This window comes from Pomacea canaliculata, linkage group LG5 (genome assembly GCF_003073045.1).
Source record: "Pomacea canaliculata isolate SZHN2017 linkage group LG5, ASM307304v1, whole genome shotgun sequence".
In the NCBI taxonomy this organism is placed as follows: domain Eukaryota; kingdom Metazoa; phylum Mollusca; class Gastropoda; order Architaenioglossa; family Ampullariidae; genus Pomacea; species Pomacea canaliculata.
The window spans coordinates 11,943,448-11,961,417 of NC_037594.1; the positions used below are offsets into that span (position 1 = coordinate 11,943,448).

Here is a 17,970-nt window from a genome sequence, read left to right on the forward strand (position 1 = left end):
TCAGATGGGTAGAGAAATACAAAAGCGAAGGTAAAGAAACCGTGACACTGTTTGATGGCCAAGCTAGTAATACTCTGCATTTCCTCAAATCAGATAGGTCACACAAAGCCAAAGTAGCGATAATGAGGCTTAGGGAAGAGTACCTGACTAGATTTAAAGACCCTCCTACGAGCAGGTGTGGTGACAGCACCTCACTGAGACAACAACAGGAAACGAGGGCACCAGCAACAGTAAACAACACCTGCGGCGTCAAGGAGTAGCGACCTTTCCACACCTACTCTAGCTTATCGTTCATCGCTTTCATTCATCCTTCACTCCTCCATATTGCCCCCCCCCCTCCAAAAAAAGTCCACACATATTTCCTCACAAATTCCGTGTCATAGCGTCCCACATATCCTGGGAAATCGCCTATAGATAGAAGCACATTTCCCTTTAAATAATGATAACAACAACAACTTGACCTATTGAGGGGATTGCGAACTGATTGATAAAAGCAGCTAATGTATCAGCGAGATTGCAATTTTCATAACTTTAAGATACGAATTGATATTTAACGCATTACTCTCGTGTGTGACTGTACCCGTCTTATAATCGTGTCTTACTGTTTCATCATACTGTCCCAGTCTCGCTGTCGTGGCCACTGTCCCCGTTTCACTTTGATATACCACGGTCCCCATTATGCTGCTCACTTTCATATATCACGGTTCCCATAATACTGCCGTGTTTTAAAAGGTAAAGGTTGTGCTATACCCTTAGGAAGTGCGCTGTTAGAGACCTCACTATTCTTGGAGCTAGCTTTATGTGAGTGCGGTGCCCATCTCCTCCCCCTCGTTGTCTTACTTCCCCAACCCTTTTTGAAGCTAGGTACCACTTCCGACAGCTGGTATCGAACTGGCCCGCCTCTCGGTTTGGACGTCAGCGTTCTGACCACTCGGCTTCCGTGTCTTAGTGTCCCCGTCTGCTTGCTTTCCTGCCTGTCCATTTTCATGCTTGTCTTTTATCCCCCACTCGTTTTATCTCGTTACTCTTTCGTCTTCTCACCTGATATTCCAGCTCCCTCCCACCACCTCCCGTTGTGGGTTTATTCTCTGTATGGCATTCTTCAAGACAAGGAAAGCACAGCCGACACAATCCTGAGATAAAGCTAAAGCCCCTTCCTACCCCGCCAAAAATCCTCTTCTTGCATGTTAGCAGACTAATTACTAAATCACACTGGAAGAATGTTTGGCTTTGTGTCTCTTCCTGTGAAAAGTAAACACAACCGATCCTCCCAACGACCAACCAACCAACAAACAAACAAACAAACAAACAAACAAACAAACAAACAAACAGACCAATACTCAGAAAAATGAACAAAGAGACAAACTAACAAAATAAATAAACAAACCAACCAAAAAAATAACATTAAAGAAGAATCTATGCCTTGTTTACAAGAAAGGAAATCTCGCTGAAACACTACAACGCGACATCCATCGACACAAAGCTGGGACCTATCATTCCGCCCAGCTGCCAGTCAGTTCATAATGAACACCCCAGAGACAGAGACAGGCTTGGGGAAAATAAGTCTACCGCCATATGTATGGCTTCTGTCAACCTGGCTGACAGGCTGCTCCAGTCTCCTCCAGTCACCTCCAGGCGCCTCAAACTCCCAATGTCCTTGACACACGGCTCGTCTCTATCTTCCAGCATCCTCCTGGTTGCCCAAACCCAGGCGACAATTGGCTCTGGAGCTCGTTTGAGTCGGCGTCGTGTTTGAAATGGAGGCGGGTGGAGGGGAAGGAAGAGAGAGGGACTAGGACAGCGTGAGTGAGAGAAACCGGGTGAAAGTAGCAGAAAGGGGGGTTGTATTTGCAAGCTGAGCAGGACGGAAGTACATCAATCGAGGATGGCAAAGCGATTTGACAAGTGAAATGTAAACACTTTGCCGTTTCAGGCGGTTAGAGAATCCAGAACCACCGATGTGAGAAGGAAAAAAAGTGTGTGTGTCGGGGGTTAGGGCGATGGCAAGAGGGGAAAGGGAGCAAAGTGAGAAAGTCTGATAGAAACAGGGAGGCACAGGTTTTCCAAATGTCTCATTTGTCGCTTCGCCAAGAAACAAATTATCACTATAATTAAGAGCAGTGGATTAACGACACAGCTGTTGGAGAATAAAAAGAGCAATTGGCCGAAGCTATACAAAGGAACCATATTTCTTCTTCTAGATGGCAGAAAGGATAAGATTAATGGCATCGGATCAAAGACTTGAAAGGGCGACCGTCTGAGACAGGAAACCCTAGCTTTCTACGTGGTATGGTCTCGTCACCAGCACAATGCATGGAAATTATCCAGCAGCTGACAGTTGGTCTATGGTGGCCATCCTCTCACACTCCCAGAGCGATGTGAGCTTCATTCATGAGCTTATCACCGATGGAACGGTCCCTGTAGTCCTCACCATTTGTTGTCCTGAATTTTTTTAATATCATCTACAGGGACTGTGCTTGTCAAGGAAAAAGAAAAGGATGCAGAAAAGAGAAAAACGTAGGGAAGAAGAAAAAAATTGAAGAACACAAGAAAGAAAGGAAGGAAGGAAAAATGAAAAAACAAATAAGAAGAAATTTAGTTAAAATGTACGGACAATCGTTGCATGCTTTCTTTTGATATGCTTGCTGGCAAAATCGCTAGGCTAGCAAAAGGGAATGTCAGGAAGAAGGCGTCTTGGTGCTTCATTGCTCGGTCAGGTCGCTGCCAAAGTGTTCCTGTTGGGTTTATTTGTGGGAAAGAAATGACGAAAAGACTTTGTGGTAAGTCTTCAGGCAGCGCGGAGCAAGAAAATTATAGGCTGATGGTTACCAGACGATAGTGGCAAACCTTCCTGCAAGTGTTACTTTCCAGAAATTTGTCTCATGATATCAGAAAACATCTACCTGGCCATGCTCGTTTTGATTTTATTTCCCTCGATCCTGCGATGTCTTTTCAATTAATTTGTTTTTGCAAGCTGGCTTTTTAAGAAAAAAAAAATCATCAACGCTAAGATAGAAGTTCCATGCGAACACTGAAGCCTGACACAGATACTCAGACATAGACTTTTTTGGCTTGACGCTCCCTCGCCTTTAGTTAGCACGGTATAGGCTTAGACAGTTCCACAGTGTTTGTGCATGATAATCAAACATTCCCAAAACGGTCTAAGTGCCTGGTCAGGCCTGTGGCTGGAACATTTTTTCTATCTCAGTTGTCCATCGAAAACGCATGCCTGATTTATCAGGGGAGGTAAACGCGGCGGAAGCAGAGTTTTGTGTTCCGCCTTCCATATACCGTCCCCTAGACACGTTGAGCCACTTAAGTTACCCCTCCCTACGACCACTCCTACCTTCTTACCTCCTAAGTGTCAAAGGGTATTCACCCTCAAACAAAGGGAAACAACTTAAGCGCAAGAACAGTCATTCTGCCTAATACATCCACCAGATAACTTAGAAGACGAAAAACGTAGTTGTCAGGCAATTCTCACTGAGGCGACACGTTTCATAACAACACTGCAGCGATGGCCATACACCACAGAAGGCAGTGAATGACACGTGAACAAATTTTCTTTTTCCGTGGCTAGCAAATGTAAAACCACAGACAATCTATTGGTCCTTAAAAAGACATCATCAGTGAAGCTTTCAATTTGTGAAACGCTTGAGTTCCTAAGCGTCGTTATTTACATCATCCGAGATTTCATTCTGAAAACTTTTTTTTTTACCTTCTGTGAAGAAGGAGAGAGATAAGAAGGGTTATAGGTGGCGGGGACAGGGAAAGTAAGTGGGAGTGGGTGTGTGTGGATGGGAGCATCCTATAAAACATCCGTTCCCGATCCATGACAGTGATGATTCAGATATCCAAGCTGAAAGTCCATTTTCCTGGAGGAGGGGAGCCTTTTTCCGGTTCCTATTTTCAGGCTGCATAATGAGGAGCCGCTGAAAAGAACGACACCATTGTTCGAGTCATCCGAGTCTCGAGGAGGCACTTCCGTTTGATTAAACACGCGGGGTTATCCGGAAAGAGGACGGCGACTGAAACCAATTTTATCATTTTCTAGATATTCTCAGAGTTTTAACGAAGTGCTACCATGGAACTTTCACCCATAAATGCAGCAGGGCTGTCAGTCACGTGGCCCACGAAGCGAATAACACGGGAGAAAGGGCAGAAAAGACATAGGGTTGGGCTATCTCACACACATATATATGCGCGCACACATACATACGCACATACACAAGCGCGTGCACTATACTGTCGGTCACAAGCACCAAGACTGTCTATTTGACAGACAGGATTCCAGAGACCTGTGGTTGCAAGTCCAGTGTGGCGTGGACTATTGACGACGATGACCAGGGTGGAGAGCTGACCGAGCAGAATGAGGACTAATGTGATGGCTACAGTGTCACCCCCTACTCAGACCGTGTTTCCTCCGAATTCAGAGCCCGGTCCTTGTGTCTGGCAATGAGATCACTGGCGAGGGTTGCGGTCTTTGTAACGAAGCACTCTCAGAACATTTGTACAGCTCTTGAGGACATTCTAGCCACTGATTGTTAGGTAGGCTAAGGAGATGCTTAACATTACTTGTTAAAAGCCAATGGTAATCAAGTTGCTGTCTCAAGTCGATCTAAATACTAATTCCTGTACAGTGATCCTATTCCTTCACTTGCAGACTACTGGAGTTTCTCTAGCGACACATAGCTTCGGTAAGGTCATTGTAAACAGAACAGCAATTAGCGCTTAAGAACAAGAACGAAACATGGACAGCCTACGAGGGACAGGAAGACAAAGAAGCAACAACCTATGAACTATAAAAGAATTAACAACCACACTAAACGAAGAATCAAATCAAATACAGAAAACACAAAGAGAAACCAAATAACGAGAACAAGAGCAGAGAGTAACATAATGTTGCAAAAGGAAGGGTGTGAAAAAGACTAGCATTATGAGAAAGGTGGTTTGAACGTTTAAAAAAACTTATTTTGCTTATTTTTTGATTCCCACGTTTCCAGGGCTCAAAAATAAGACAAATAAATAGCATCAGGTGATCTAGAATGCTGCTGAAAAAAAAAACCGATTAACGCATAAGAGTGAAAATTTACGAAAGTCTGGCAAGGAAAGAAAAGAAACAGAAAAGTGAAGCAGACCCGGAAGGTGAGAGGAAAGAATAGAGGACAGATAATGTGAAAACATGAAGTTTATATTGGTTAAACAAGAAACAGAAATAATAATATTATTGCAATTTAAAGATTCAGAAACGATCAAGGAAAGAAAGGGATAGGAAAATAAAAATATTAGATACATAAAATGAATGAATAATAAAGTTACAGAAGCTCTTTTAATGAAGATATATTTTTTTCATGTTGAATTTCATTCTTTTTCGTTACAAAAACATAGAAGCTTACTTGACGACAGAAGGAATGATTTAAAGAGAGACAAAAAGGTTAGTGCGTAAGAGCTTGGATTGAACACTTGAAGCCATTTGTCCTCGTGTGAAACTTGAAAGAGGTTTCTACATCAATACGCAGTGTTAACAGACTTCATGGAAGAGTTGACAGTGACAGGAAGATGCTCGGCTTTTGGGAGGCTGACAGTGAACGACGCTGACATCCTTGCCTCCGCAGCAGCTTATATTCCCACTCCCCACTCCCCCTGGTTTATACGCCACCCTTTGATTAACCAAAGCTTTGAAATTTCTTATCAAACGGAAAGCAAATCCCTTTTATTGAAGTGGACATTCAAATATTCTGCATAATAAGTAATCTTAAATTTTTAATTGGTTTGCGAGGCCCAAGTAAGAAAAGCTGACACTGTTGAACACACAAGGTGTTGGGATGAACCTCTGGGAGTATCAACATTTCGGAACTTTGTTGATAGCTCTGTATATACTTTCAGATGAACACCAACTTGACATAAACTTTACATGAACAGGTCTTGTAGATTACAGTTTGAGAAACACAAACCATTCCACCTCGTATGTGGAGGGGATCAATACGAATTCTCTAGGCCAGTCTAGGGTTCTGCGAAAGGATGCTCACTCTTGTGGGAAGAAAGTAACTCAGTCTAAATTATCGAACTCTTGCCTGCATCATATGAGAATAGCTAGGAAATCGACAAGAAACATTCTTCTTTTGTGCATCTGCTTTTTAAGGGATTCTAATTAACCTGAAATGGGTGGCTAGTTTCGAATCTCTCTAACAGTTCATCTCAAGATGCAGGCACGTGTACAGAGGAACAGTCCACGCAGGCGCTAGCCCTCCATGCCACGGAGGAGTAAGTCCCTTGTTGACAGCACATGGCTTTCTCTGATGGCTTCTGGTCTTCTGGATGTCAAAGTATCTGGCAGGGTCTGGTCCTGAGAATGTAGCTATATATGGTAGGGTCCAACCCTGAACAGGTGTGGCTTTGAACGGCTGGGTCCGACCCTATCGATGTGGTTTTGTCTAGCAGGGTCCGACCCTGACGATGGAGTTTTGTTGCAGTTTAGGTGAAACCAAGCAGGAAAGCAGACCCTTTAAATAGATTCTGATTTGCATTTGCCAAAATCGGGAACGGCAGAGGAGAAAAATGGATTACAGGAAAGTCCAGTTAGCTGGAGATCACAATCAGAGGATTTTGTCTGGCACAGCGATCAGTTCTATCGACCGCAGTCACACTTTCACTGAGAACGCTTTTACTTTTGGCATTTATTCCAACTTCTCCAGCATAGTCACCGGCAACCTTCACGCTCAGAAAACAAACATTAGCGCAGAGCTAAAGATTCAGCAGTCTGGAAATGAAGGGATGAAGGAGAAAAAAGAAGGAACCCGAATGTTGATCAGTGTCCTGAAAAAGAAAAAAGTCCTCTTGTGCCTAAGCCCTGTGCTTTTGCTGCAGACATTCTAAATGCGTCCACGGTGAGATACGAAGGCAATATGAGGAGCGAGATTGTGTGTGTGTGTTTAAATGGGAACGAGGCTCTTCTGTTAAGGGGAAGGAGACTTCTTCGGGCGTGGAGAATGAGCACAGGTGTCTGTGGGAGACTGGAATGAACAACAGACGAAGGGGCGGGCAAGATTTATGGACATTTGCTAGCGCAAGTTTTTTTCTTCTTTTAGGACCGTAGAATTGCGCAGACGAGGCGTGATTGCACGTGCAGAGTGCTCAGAATTTCAATTTGCGTAAAAATCCCTTGTAATCTTCCTTTCCAGCGTTCCAAAAAAGATGAAAAAAAAGTGTTGGACTAATTATGGGATCAGAATATCGATAGAGCGCGTAAAGGTCATATATAAACCGAGCTTGCAGTGATAGTATACACTTGCACTTTACTTACCTAGTCACATCATGCACTTGCACTTTGTACAGATGTATTTTTTCTACATTCTATTAATAAACTGGTTTACACGGGGCTATGCAATGAAGGTAAGAGGGAAGCGGACGCAGACTTGCCTTCCATGGTCTTCTGAAATGTCTATTTTATACTTGGGTTTCCTCTCTTCCTACATATACATCAGTGCTCTTCCCCTGTGTGGGTTCATGTGTGTGATGGAAGGAGAAAGAAAAAAAAAGGTTATTTTCTGGTGAGTGGCAGCAGAGACAATTGAAACAGAAATAGTCAATAGAAACAGTCTCTGGTGGCAGGCAGTGTTTTTCCCGCAGCAGTCGGATGGTGCTGTACTATGGGGCCTGCAGCCTAATTCTTCAAATGACATATCCCATCTAAACACTGAGAGAAGCTGTACAGCGGCTGCCGACACTGTGATTACATATCTGTTAAGAACTTCCTAGAAACAAGCAATGACAGTAATCTGCGAGCAGGACGTTTTGCTTTGATACATGGGGATGCCAAACAGCGATTAGGCCTAACATTATTGTCCAAACCCGATCTGACTGACAGACAGACTTCCTTAGAAGGAGATGTCCCATTTGATGCCTATGTCAAAAGGTGATAAGCATTAAAGTTCAATGAACTGACACTGTAGCAGGAACTCAGCATAATACACTACTCCTTGGAGCTTCGAACCGGCAGCAATGTAACTGCGAGTTTATAAATTACAAATACAAAAGAGAAATTTGTCAACAACGTTACACCTGTCCCTTATAATAAAAATAAAAATATATATAATAAGAACCATGCATTATATGGACCGTAATAATAAATAGAAATGGCAAAGAAATAGCCTCGATAATCGATGAATTGATATTCAGATTCAAGAGCAATTTTGATGTCACGTGGACAAATCTGCCATCGGTTAAGCTATATAAAATATGGCTAGTGCAGATGCACGTACACACGTACACACTAGCTTGCTTGTTGATAGTGAACATGATATGCGTTAGGGAGGAGCTCTGATAATTAGTTTCTATTTCTGGAGGTAGAAACATCTGCAGACCACGTCCTCAGCTTAGAGCTGAGCTCTCGAAAACTTTGATCGAAATCCCAGCTTCTGAGTGTTAATTATCGACAAGCGGTTTAAAGAATGAATAAAAAGGAAAAAAAAAGAAAAAGGCTTTAACAAGAGGAAGTAGCTGGAGTGCACGAATTATGATTTGAGGAATCGAAACGTAAATAAACACGTGCAAGTGAATCGCACGATGCAGTGTAGCTCAGCCCAAACTCAATTTTTGTGGGGATAAAAAAAGTTAAAGTCAATCAAGTGTTTGATTGTTTGGCAAGCACGGACTGGAACGCTTGTGAACAGCGTGGGTGGAAAGAAAAGACAAAGCTGAATCGAAGAAAGCACAGCTAGCAAAGTAATGAACAGAGAACAGAAAGAAAGAGAGAGAGAAAAAAAATTAAATTAACAGTAGCGAAGACGCAAAATCTTTTTTTCAGGTTGAGGAGTTTTTGTTAGATGAAGATGAGGCTAGACAGATAGATTTTCAAATTTGTATTCGTGCTGGTGAGAACAGTTTTTAGCTTTATAGGTATGCCACATCACACCTATATAAGATGAATGGTCTGTGTCCGTGTTCGTGGCGAGAGAGAGAGATGGGGGAGAGGAGAAGAGATTCAGACACGGAAGGAATAAAGTATAAAAAAAATTCAGAGATGAAAAAATAAAGATATCAATACAAGGAAAATGAGAGACAAAAAATTAGATAAAAAGTTAACAGTTATAGACAAACACACACACATTCTTCACATACACACATATACACAAAGCGAATGAAATGGACGGAGAGAAGAAAAGATTGAGAGTGAATATTACAGCAACAGTGAAGGATGATTGTAGGGGAAGCGGAGGAGTTTTGTGAGGTATAACCTGAATGTGGTGCGTAGAAAAGGATCGTTCTGTAGAGAAACTGGTTAAAAAAAACCTCCACAGGCAGTCTTTTTAATGAGACGGAGAAGAAATCTGAACTCTCAAACTTCCTGCAGAAATAGGACAAATGCTTGCAGGTGTGAAAATCGACTGAATTCCGGATGACGTCTGTCACAGATGTGAATTAAAGCCTCCAAGACTTTTTATTTCTCCCTTTTTTTCGGTTATTCTCACTTTTTCTCGCTTATTTTCACCGATGATGTACGTGTTTCGAAAGAACATCAGGTTACATCTCACAATTTGTTTTTGCGCTAGGAAAGAAAGAGAGAGAGAGAGAGGGGGGAAAGAGGGAGAGAGGGATAGGAGAGTGACAGAACAGAGATAGCAGATACACGAGAGATAAATGACAAATCTTTATTAACGAGGGTAATAGAATGATCAAAGCTGATGTTTTTTCACGTCTAGCCCTCGAACATCATGCAAAAAAAAAAAAAAAAAAGAAAAGAAAAGAAACCAATTCCCATCATTACCAGAAAAAAAAGGCAAAATAAAACAATAATAAATCAAAGTATATGTACAAAAATGTGCAATTACAGAAAATTTTAGTAATGAGTTATGTAAGCAATGTTGTATGGGAGGCCCGTGAAGAAATCAACGATTTTGGTAATAAATGTTTTAGGAGATCTGTTTTGAACTGATAGAGACTGAATTGCACTTGCTAAAGGTGTGATGGAATGCTATTCCACAGAACACTACCTGAATATTTTAAACTCGACCAGCGTAGGTATATTCATGGAATTTGAGTATTAAGTTTGAAGGATCCCATGGTAGCATTGGTGGAAAATAATTCAAAAAGTCTAGGGGTCATTTAGTATTTTCTAGATAAACGTACATTTGTTGAATTTCAACCTGTGTATCAGTGTCAAGACCCTAAGGTTAGGAAACCGCTGGACTCTAGTTTCGCTTTGACAAGATCTGATCTGATTGCTCTTGTCGGAATGCTTACAAGAGGCTTCATCGAAACTTCACTTGCAGAGTTCCACAACACAGAAGCAGAGGCTATGGAAGAATAAAGTTGGATCTATGGAGGGTAAGCGAAAGAAAGGGAGAGGGCATTGGTATTTTATGCCGAGACAGCAGCTAAAGCTACATCGTGGCAAAGCAGCCAACCCTGTAAACAGGTGTCACGTGCATAGAAAACAAAAAAAAAACCAGCGTGCCCGAGACGAGATCTGAACCCCCACTACGAAGACAGCCCAGCCTTACTGTATTTATCACAGTCGTCAACCGTTGCACAACCAGACCGCCTCAAGCGAACGAAAGGGACACGGAAAAAATAAGATAGCTAGATAGTTGGGATTTATAAAAGAGCGTTGGAGGAAAAGAGGTACAAACGTTTACCTTGCACCCTCCCCTACATGTACAGTTTAATCGTTCACTGACCTCGCATTAACCCCTACTTGGATATGCACGATCGTGGGCTCACTGATGGCGGATACTCAGCGCACACATTTACATTTTAGAGCAGGACAACGACACAGAAAGGATGTCATTAAAGAAAATATCGTTCGATCCGAATAGGCCTCGCAGAAAAGTTTTTTGCCTTCCTTTGTCTTAGGGTGACCTCAAAAGACACGAGAGAATGTTGAAAGGACGAAAGTGAATCTTGTTTGAGTTGCAATGGCTTCCGACGTGCATTCGGGCAGTGGTGACCATCTTGGGATTTGGGGACTACGCTAATTATGCATCTGCATCTTGCTCTTGTAATGACTTGTATTCTCTGAAAGAAGGAAAGTATTGGAAAATAAGAAGACAGAATTCAACAATAAAGTATGATTCACAAAGAGCTCTACAGAATACAAGACTATTCGCTTTTAGCGATAAAGCGTTTCCTTGTCATATATTTTAAAGTTTGGCGTTTTATAGAATGTCCGGAGGATGACAAGATTAGTCCATTGGGCGAGTGCTTACACTTCAGGCAGCTGATGGGCTCTGTGGTAACAATTCTTTTTCTAGAACGATACACTTTGCTGATCAAAGATCGATTGTCTCAAGAGAGGAAAGTGAATGACACTTGTCTACATGTGTGTTTCTCTTTCACTCACAATATGGCCTCTGTTAGGTTTGGTGAATTTTAAATGCATTTTGCACAGGAGTTAGTATCTATCTGTGCAACTACTCTTGAAGCTTTCATGTCTCGCCTGAAAATCCCGTTTTCACAAATATCTTGTCAAATATCATCTTAGCTTTTGTTCCACATCTTCCTGCAAGCTGTCAGCCAATGAGTAACCTGCGTGGTGTCTGGGTCCTTCAATGCATTATTAACAACAACAACAACAACAACAACAACAACAACAACAACAACAACAACAACAACAACAACAACAACAGCTGCTGGTTCAATTGTAATCATGTGAGTGCAGCGCATACAACTCACCTCTAGTCGAGGAAACGCCCTTTAGCAACACCAACTGATCTTTCGGGACACAACAAAAAGACCAAAATTAATGAGCTTACTTTTCAAAATTAAAAGAAACCTTTATTCTCTAAAGTCGTAATGCTCTTATAGTCATATTCCATCCAAATATTGCAACAAAGTCGTGCCAAACAGGTCAGGCAGAAGCAACACGAAGGGTTTTATGTTTATTATAATTTGCAAACAAACCGTCTGTGCACTGTGTGACACATGTCTGAGCGGTTATTAAGAGTTCAGTGTCTTCTTGGCATTGCTGCAACATTCTTTGCGTGCTCAAAGACACACCAGAGTAATTCGTTTAACTGAACGAATTTAATTCACTACGAGAAACTTGTTTCCCAAAATCTGAGAAAAAGAAAAAGAAAAACAAACCAAAACGCTGTTCCGAAATACAAGCCTTCAATTGTTGGCATGCACTCAGAGAGGTCGAGTAGTGACAGACCTCTGGAACATGTACACACTTCCGTAGAGAAGGAAGGAACACACTCCAGTAAGGTTGATTCATTATGTTTGTAAGATGTATTCATGTTCTGACATTGGGTGGTGGATTAACCCCTTGCTGCTCACGATGGAGAATGTTGATACGTGAAGATTTGCCCTTCCAGAACAGACGGGTTTCTATTTTCTGAAAATTTTAATATTAATTTCAGGAAATAGACTAAATTCATTTATTTATCAAGTGATTCTGATTAGTGTAAAAGTCTCTTTTTTGTTTCCCCCAGTCTAGAAACAGTTTGATCAACTCTGTCTTTCCTCGTTTTTCTTCGACCCCGAGGACTTCAGCTGCAGACAGTTCATAACTTCCATGCGTGAATAGAATCTGAGCAAAGCCTTGTGATGGTAGTGGTGGAAGCAGAGAGTGAGGAGGGGCAAAAATAGAAAGGCAAACACACAAACAAGGGAACGCACAGACAAATGGAAGGACACACAGACGGACAGACCCCTAGAGACGGAGAATTCGGTTTGCTACCCTTGACAGGCATCATGCAAAGCCCAAGAAAGTCTGTCAATATAATCGTGGTGCCACAGTAAAAAATGCGATTTTCCAACATTCCTGTCCTGTCTTTAAGTGAAGAATGTGATACGTTACTGGGGTAAAAAATGTCTGAATACCGGAAGGAAATCTCTCACTGTTCTGGCGATACTGCTTGGCTTCCTGATCAGGCGGCCGTGCTTCGTGCCTTTTGGCTCTGTTTTTAATTCGTCATGGAGACGAAATGCAGCAGAATGAACCCTGGGCATCATAGCAGCCTCGGCTGTGAGAGTAATTCTAAAAAATGGAATAAAGCCTAAAAACGTTTGTCATTCCAGTCACGTCACCATTCTAACGTTTCTTTCTGGACAATCTTGAAAGTCGATTGGCAACAAAAAGGGACAATGAAAAGACAAAATAATAAAAACAGTGTTGGAGAGAAAGGAATGTTGTGGGCCTCGATAACAAAATTAAAACGAACTGCTTGTTTTTGTTTTTACACAAGCAGAGAAATGTAAAAAAATATTCTAAAAACATACATTTAGCATTTTAAACATGAGATTTGACTCTTTTGGTTAAAGTGAATTCTATCTTTTTTCAAGATTAGAATCACAGAATCGGAAGATATTAATAAAGCTTTTTCTGCTCTTCAAATTCTGTTGCCTCTTGTCTGTTATTCCAGCAATAAGATGAAACATTCGTTTGCTGTTGTGAGCGCTGTCAGTACTCTTGCCTGTGGTGGATGTAGTCTGTACTAGAGTCACCACACAATGGACTAATGAACGCACCATGTCCAGAGGTAACTTGCAAAATTGTACATTAAGTACTTTGGGTGTACTTCGGACTGTGTACTGAAGTGAAAGGCCCTTCAGCCAGACAAATTTCGTGGAGTGTTTGACCAAGTTTGGCCAAATTGTGTGTGAAGGTGGCTGGAAAGCAATGGCTTGAGACAAACAAAACCTTCAGTATACTGGAACTGAGGTCAACATGCTGAGCCAAGTTCAAACTTGTTTGCCAAGATAATGGAATTTATGAGCACATCACAGGTTTGCTCTTTGACACTTTGCCCGATTAAGAGCTCAGTGTACACTGTGTCGAATGCACTTCGTTATGTGATGAAAATAGGATTTACTTTGATGGCAGCACTCTCAAAGGGGACACTTGATACACTTTACTGTATATTTCGTCTGCTTGTTACCTAGGCAAGGAATTCTGAAGCTGCAAAGAAATAATTTTGGAATATTACATCAAGTTCGCATGGTGCCTTGTTTCACTAAATATAACCATCCTGCAAATGTGTAATATCTTAGAAATAATACATTTGTAAATTTGCAATATATTGCCTATAAGAAATAAATAATTTTATCTACACATTTTTTCGTTCTTTTCAGATTTGTGACATCAACACATTAAAATACAACTTTTATTGGAGAATCGATAAAGTAATCTTATACTGAATTGCAATGTTAATTTTAAGACGAAAATTTTCCTAGGTGATCAAAAAAGATACATACGAGTAAATTATAAAACAAAGAAGAAGATGTTTTCAGTCGACGCAAATATTGTTGGAGAGAATGCTTCATCATTGGAAATTAAACAAATACACTTGTTTTCAACCATGTACTTGAATGACTTTTATAAAAGGGAATCATATTTCTGGCATTGACAAAACTTACCATTCTAATCATCAGGAGTACGGTGCCTTCTTTCCGATCTGTTGATTATTTCTTTTTTATTTTTTATTTACTTTTTTTTCGCTTTGCTTTTGAGGAAGAAGACACACAGATGGCCATCCAGCGTAAACTTCAAACGTACTAGCATCTTCCTATGGGAATATCAAGGTCAGCATGAGTAGTAATCACCTCTAGTTGCAATTAGTCCTGCAGAAGCCCTCTCAGCTCTCTGCGACATGGCTGCAGGTAGGTACTGGCCAGAGCAAGCGCCGTCGGACAAGATAAAATTGTCCAGAACTTTCGCGAAGGATAGTAAGCGATGGTTGTCTGGAGGAGTGGGAGAAGGTGGTTGGAGACTGCGTGAAAGGAGAAACACCAGGAAAGGGATTGCTGAGGGTGGTTCGTGCGTGTGTGCGTACGTGTGCGTGTGTGTGTGCGCGCGCAGACTGTTGCTTCGTTTAAATTGGGCTTGGTGATGAATAGGTCGCGGCGGCCGCCTGGGCGCACTGGGTGATCTGTCTTCAACATTTCCCCCGTGTCCAGGCGCTAACCAAATTACGATTGTCTAGTCTGCCGCTGTCTTTTATGGGCGCTTCCTGTGGGATGCATCTTTGCGCTTGTACAGTTCCAGAAGTGCTGATTGCACAGACAGCGGAAACAATCCTTCCATTCAAGTTGGTGGATTGAGGATCTGGTCGGCACGCCCACTGTCTGTAGTGTCTGTAAAGAAAAAAATAATAATTGAAAAACAAGTTCCGATTGTTCGGCAGTGTTTGTGATTGACGTTGTAATCTACGATGAAACAAAGGCCTTTTATATTCCAGCAACACTAATTACAGCAAAGGTATTGGTTTGTCTTTAGCAGGACGGCAAGCCACCAGCAGACAAAGGTCTGACATTTCCCGAGTAAATAAAAGGTTTGACTGCACGTAAAGTAGAAAGTTAAGCTTGAAGGGTATTGCTTACGCTTAAAATTTCAGTTTAAAAAACCCATTTACTTGCAATCTCGTCTAAATTAAAGCTTTAGGCAGGTTCATGGAGGCCGTGCGGTTTTTTGTTTTTGTGTTTTGCTATTGAATGACTTCTGCGGCACCTTTCTGACACAAGAGCTCAGTGTTCTAAGTGAGGTCAAACGGGGTCTCCTTAATTATTTAGAGAGCCTGAGCACTGCTATGAACAGCTGAGCGAAGTGCTAACGAGCCTCTGCATCGCTCGACACTTTTGTTGTCAAATGGGTTCGACTCCGTCACCAACCAGGGTCAGCTTGTTTTCCTTCGCAAAAGGGTTTACCCACATAAGGTAGTCCTTCATCGACCTTACCACAAAAACTGCGGACGTATTTTAGAGGGATGCTTGGTAAGAATTTGGTTTTTACAAATAAACTAATGCGCTTGCAGAAACAACAGAAATATCAGATCGCCTGCTTCATGCTAGACTGGGTTACAGAGGCCTAGCATTCAGTCAGAGTTTTATTGTGCACCTGCAGCCTACAGTAAGAGGACATCGCCAAAGAGCAAGGTATTGTTGTTACAACTCACATCAATGGAAACAATCCTTACATATAATTATGCTCATTCATTCCAATGAAGATACGCTTTACTGACCGATTTTGGAGAATTATGTATTCATATGAATCTTGCCTCAAACTATGAGCTTGACATTTTGATGTGGGCTTGTCACTACATGTACGGCATCTAAACAACGGCAGTGCTTACTAAGAAATAAATTATCGTCGAAACATTGTTAGAAAATTACATACAACATCAGTTAGTTTTAAATCCCCAACTGTGTTTCTCTAATAGAGCAAGCTAAATGTAGCGATTAATGTGGACGTGGAAATTTGCAGGAAAGCATGGGCGCCTCTAGTTGCAGCGAAGCGCGATGCATTGTCGGCATTAAAATTGCCTTTCGCTTTCAAACATCTTTATTCTACATCTTTATTTTCTTTCTTTCGGGTTCCTGAGAGCATGCTTGTCAGACTTCTAATTTGTCAATGATTGTGAAGTGGGTTGTTTTCTCTGTGTCTGCTTTTGTGGCCTGGAGTGTATTCTACAAAATGTCAATGTGCAGATTCTTGATCATTCTATTGTTGAGTATTTAAATGAATAAAATTGATTAAGTTCGCGAATGGGAACCTTTAATCTTGACGAGAATAAATAAAGCTCGACTTCGGTAAGACAGTGTTTTAGAATTGATTGGGAAGGACTGCTTCTTAGGAAGATTGTTACAAACATTTCAAATGTTATTGTAGTAGTTTTTTTTAAGTAGTGTATTGTTTCCTGTCATTTTTACAAAGTGTGACAGTTAGCCTTATTGTTAGACAAATGTTTGCTTCGGTGCATATTTGCTAGTAAGCCAGGAATTACAGTTATGAATTTTTAAAAATGAATCGGAATCATTTTTGTGCTCAGTAAAAACTGCACCAAATACGCCATTTTTTGTCGCCAGCGTTAGCAAAAGAAGATTAGTAATAATAACTAATCAAAAATAAAAACTAAAAAACCACAAATCAGCTTGACTCAAAATTAAATTCCTTTAAAAAACTAGGCAACCTCGTTCTAAGATACCGAATATCCATGCTCTATGAGAAATAAGTTTTAAGCCGGAAAGTAAAATATGACTCGCATCAACCCCAAACAAATTGTAATGTGTTACATTTTTGTAATCCAATTACGGAAAAAGTGCATATTTATCTATTGTCAAATTACTGAATTAAAGCGATGTAAAAATCATCCCAGATGGAAAATCAGACATTACTTTCTCGTGGAAACAAGGAATTTCTGCGCCCCACCTCCTGATCCCCTCCACAGTTGTTAACTACTTCACCAACATTAAAGCAAATAAAATAAGTTTCGGTAGTTGCGACCTACTTTTACAGAAAAAATCACTTTTTCTGAGAGGTTTGGTCAAAAACAGCGCATTATACCAGAAGAAACTTCTGCCAATATGTCTGCAATGAATACATTATCACCAAGGACAGCAAACAACTAGTAGCAGATGATGCATATGTCTTTATTGCTGTTTAATAGCTCATGTCCAATGAGATTTGTTAATGTTCTTGATTTTTATTTTGTCTTCATTTAATTTGATCTGCTCTTCTCTAGCTCTCCCTTGAGCCTACTCTGGTGTGTGTGTGTCACAATCAATCTCTTTTTTTTCTGTTAAATACTTGTATTACATTTTCCGATTACATATCTCTGTGGAATGCGGATACGGCAAAGTCCCGAATAAGAGGGAACTAGACAAATGACCACGTTTGCTTCATATATAGATATAATATATTATATGCGTGCGAGCGTACGTGCGCTTGTGTTTATGTGTGTATGTAGGTGTGAGAAAGATATAAAAGGCGAGAGCATAAATACGATTTTTATTGATCAGACCAGAGAGAGACAGGAAGAGGAGAATGGAGGGTGGTGATGGAGGAACTGAGAAGGAGTGCGTCAGTCCTGCCAGTATGTACTAACATGATTACTAACAAGCTCCTCCCGCGATGGTAAGGCACGGTGCGGGTGTTCACAAAGCAGATTATATCCTCGCTGCTCTATACTCCAGCAAAACAGAGCGACCAGTCAAATTACAATGGATCTAGCACAGCATAGTTTCCACTGA

General features: G+C 41.1%; 1 protein-coding gene across 3 annotated transcripts in view; it reads left to right on the top strand.

The window, feature by feature from the left end:
• LOC112564184 overlaps positions 1-17,970 on the top strand; it is a 66,024-nt gene that overhangs the window by 6,228 nt on the left and 41,826 nt on the right. Inside the window, exon 1 of one of the 3 annotated variants that reach the window (XM_025238830.1) lies at positions 14,585-14,604. The exons of the other annotated variants lie outside the window; for them this stretch is intronic. The gene's annotated coding sequence lies outside the window, so the exon portion shown is untranslated. Of the gene's footprint in view, positions 1-14,584; positions 14,605-17,970 lie in introns of those variants that run through there. 3 annotated transcript variants of the gene reach the window in all.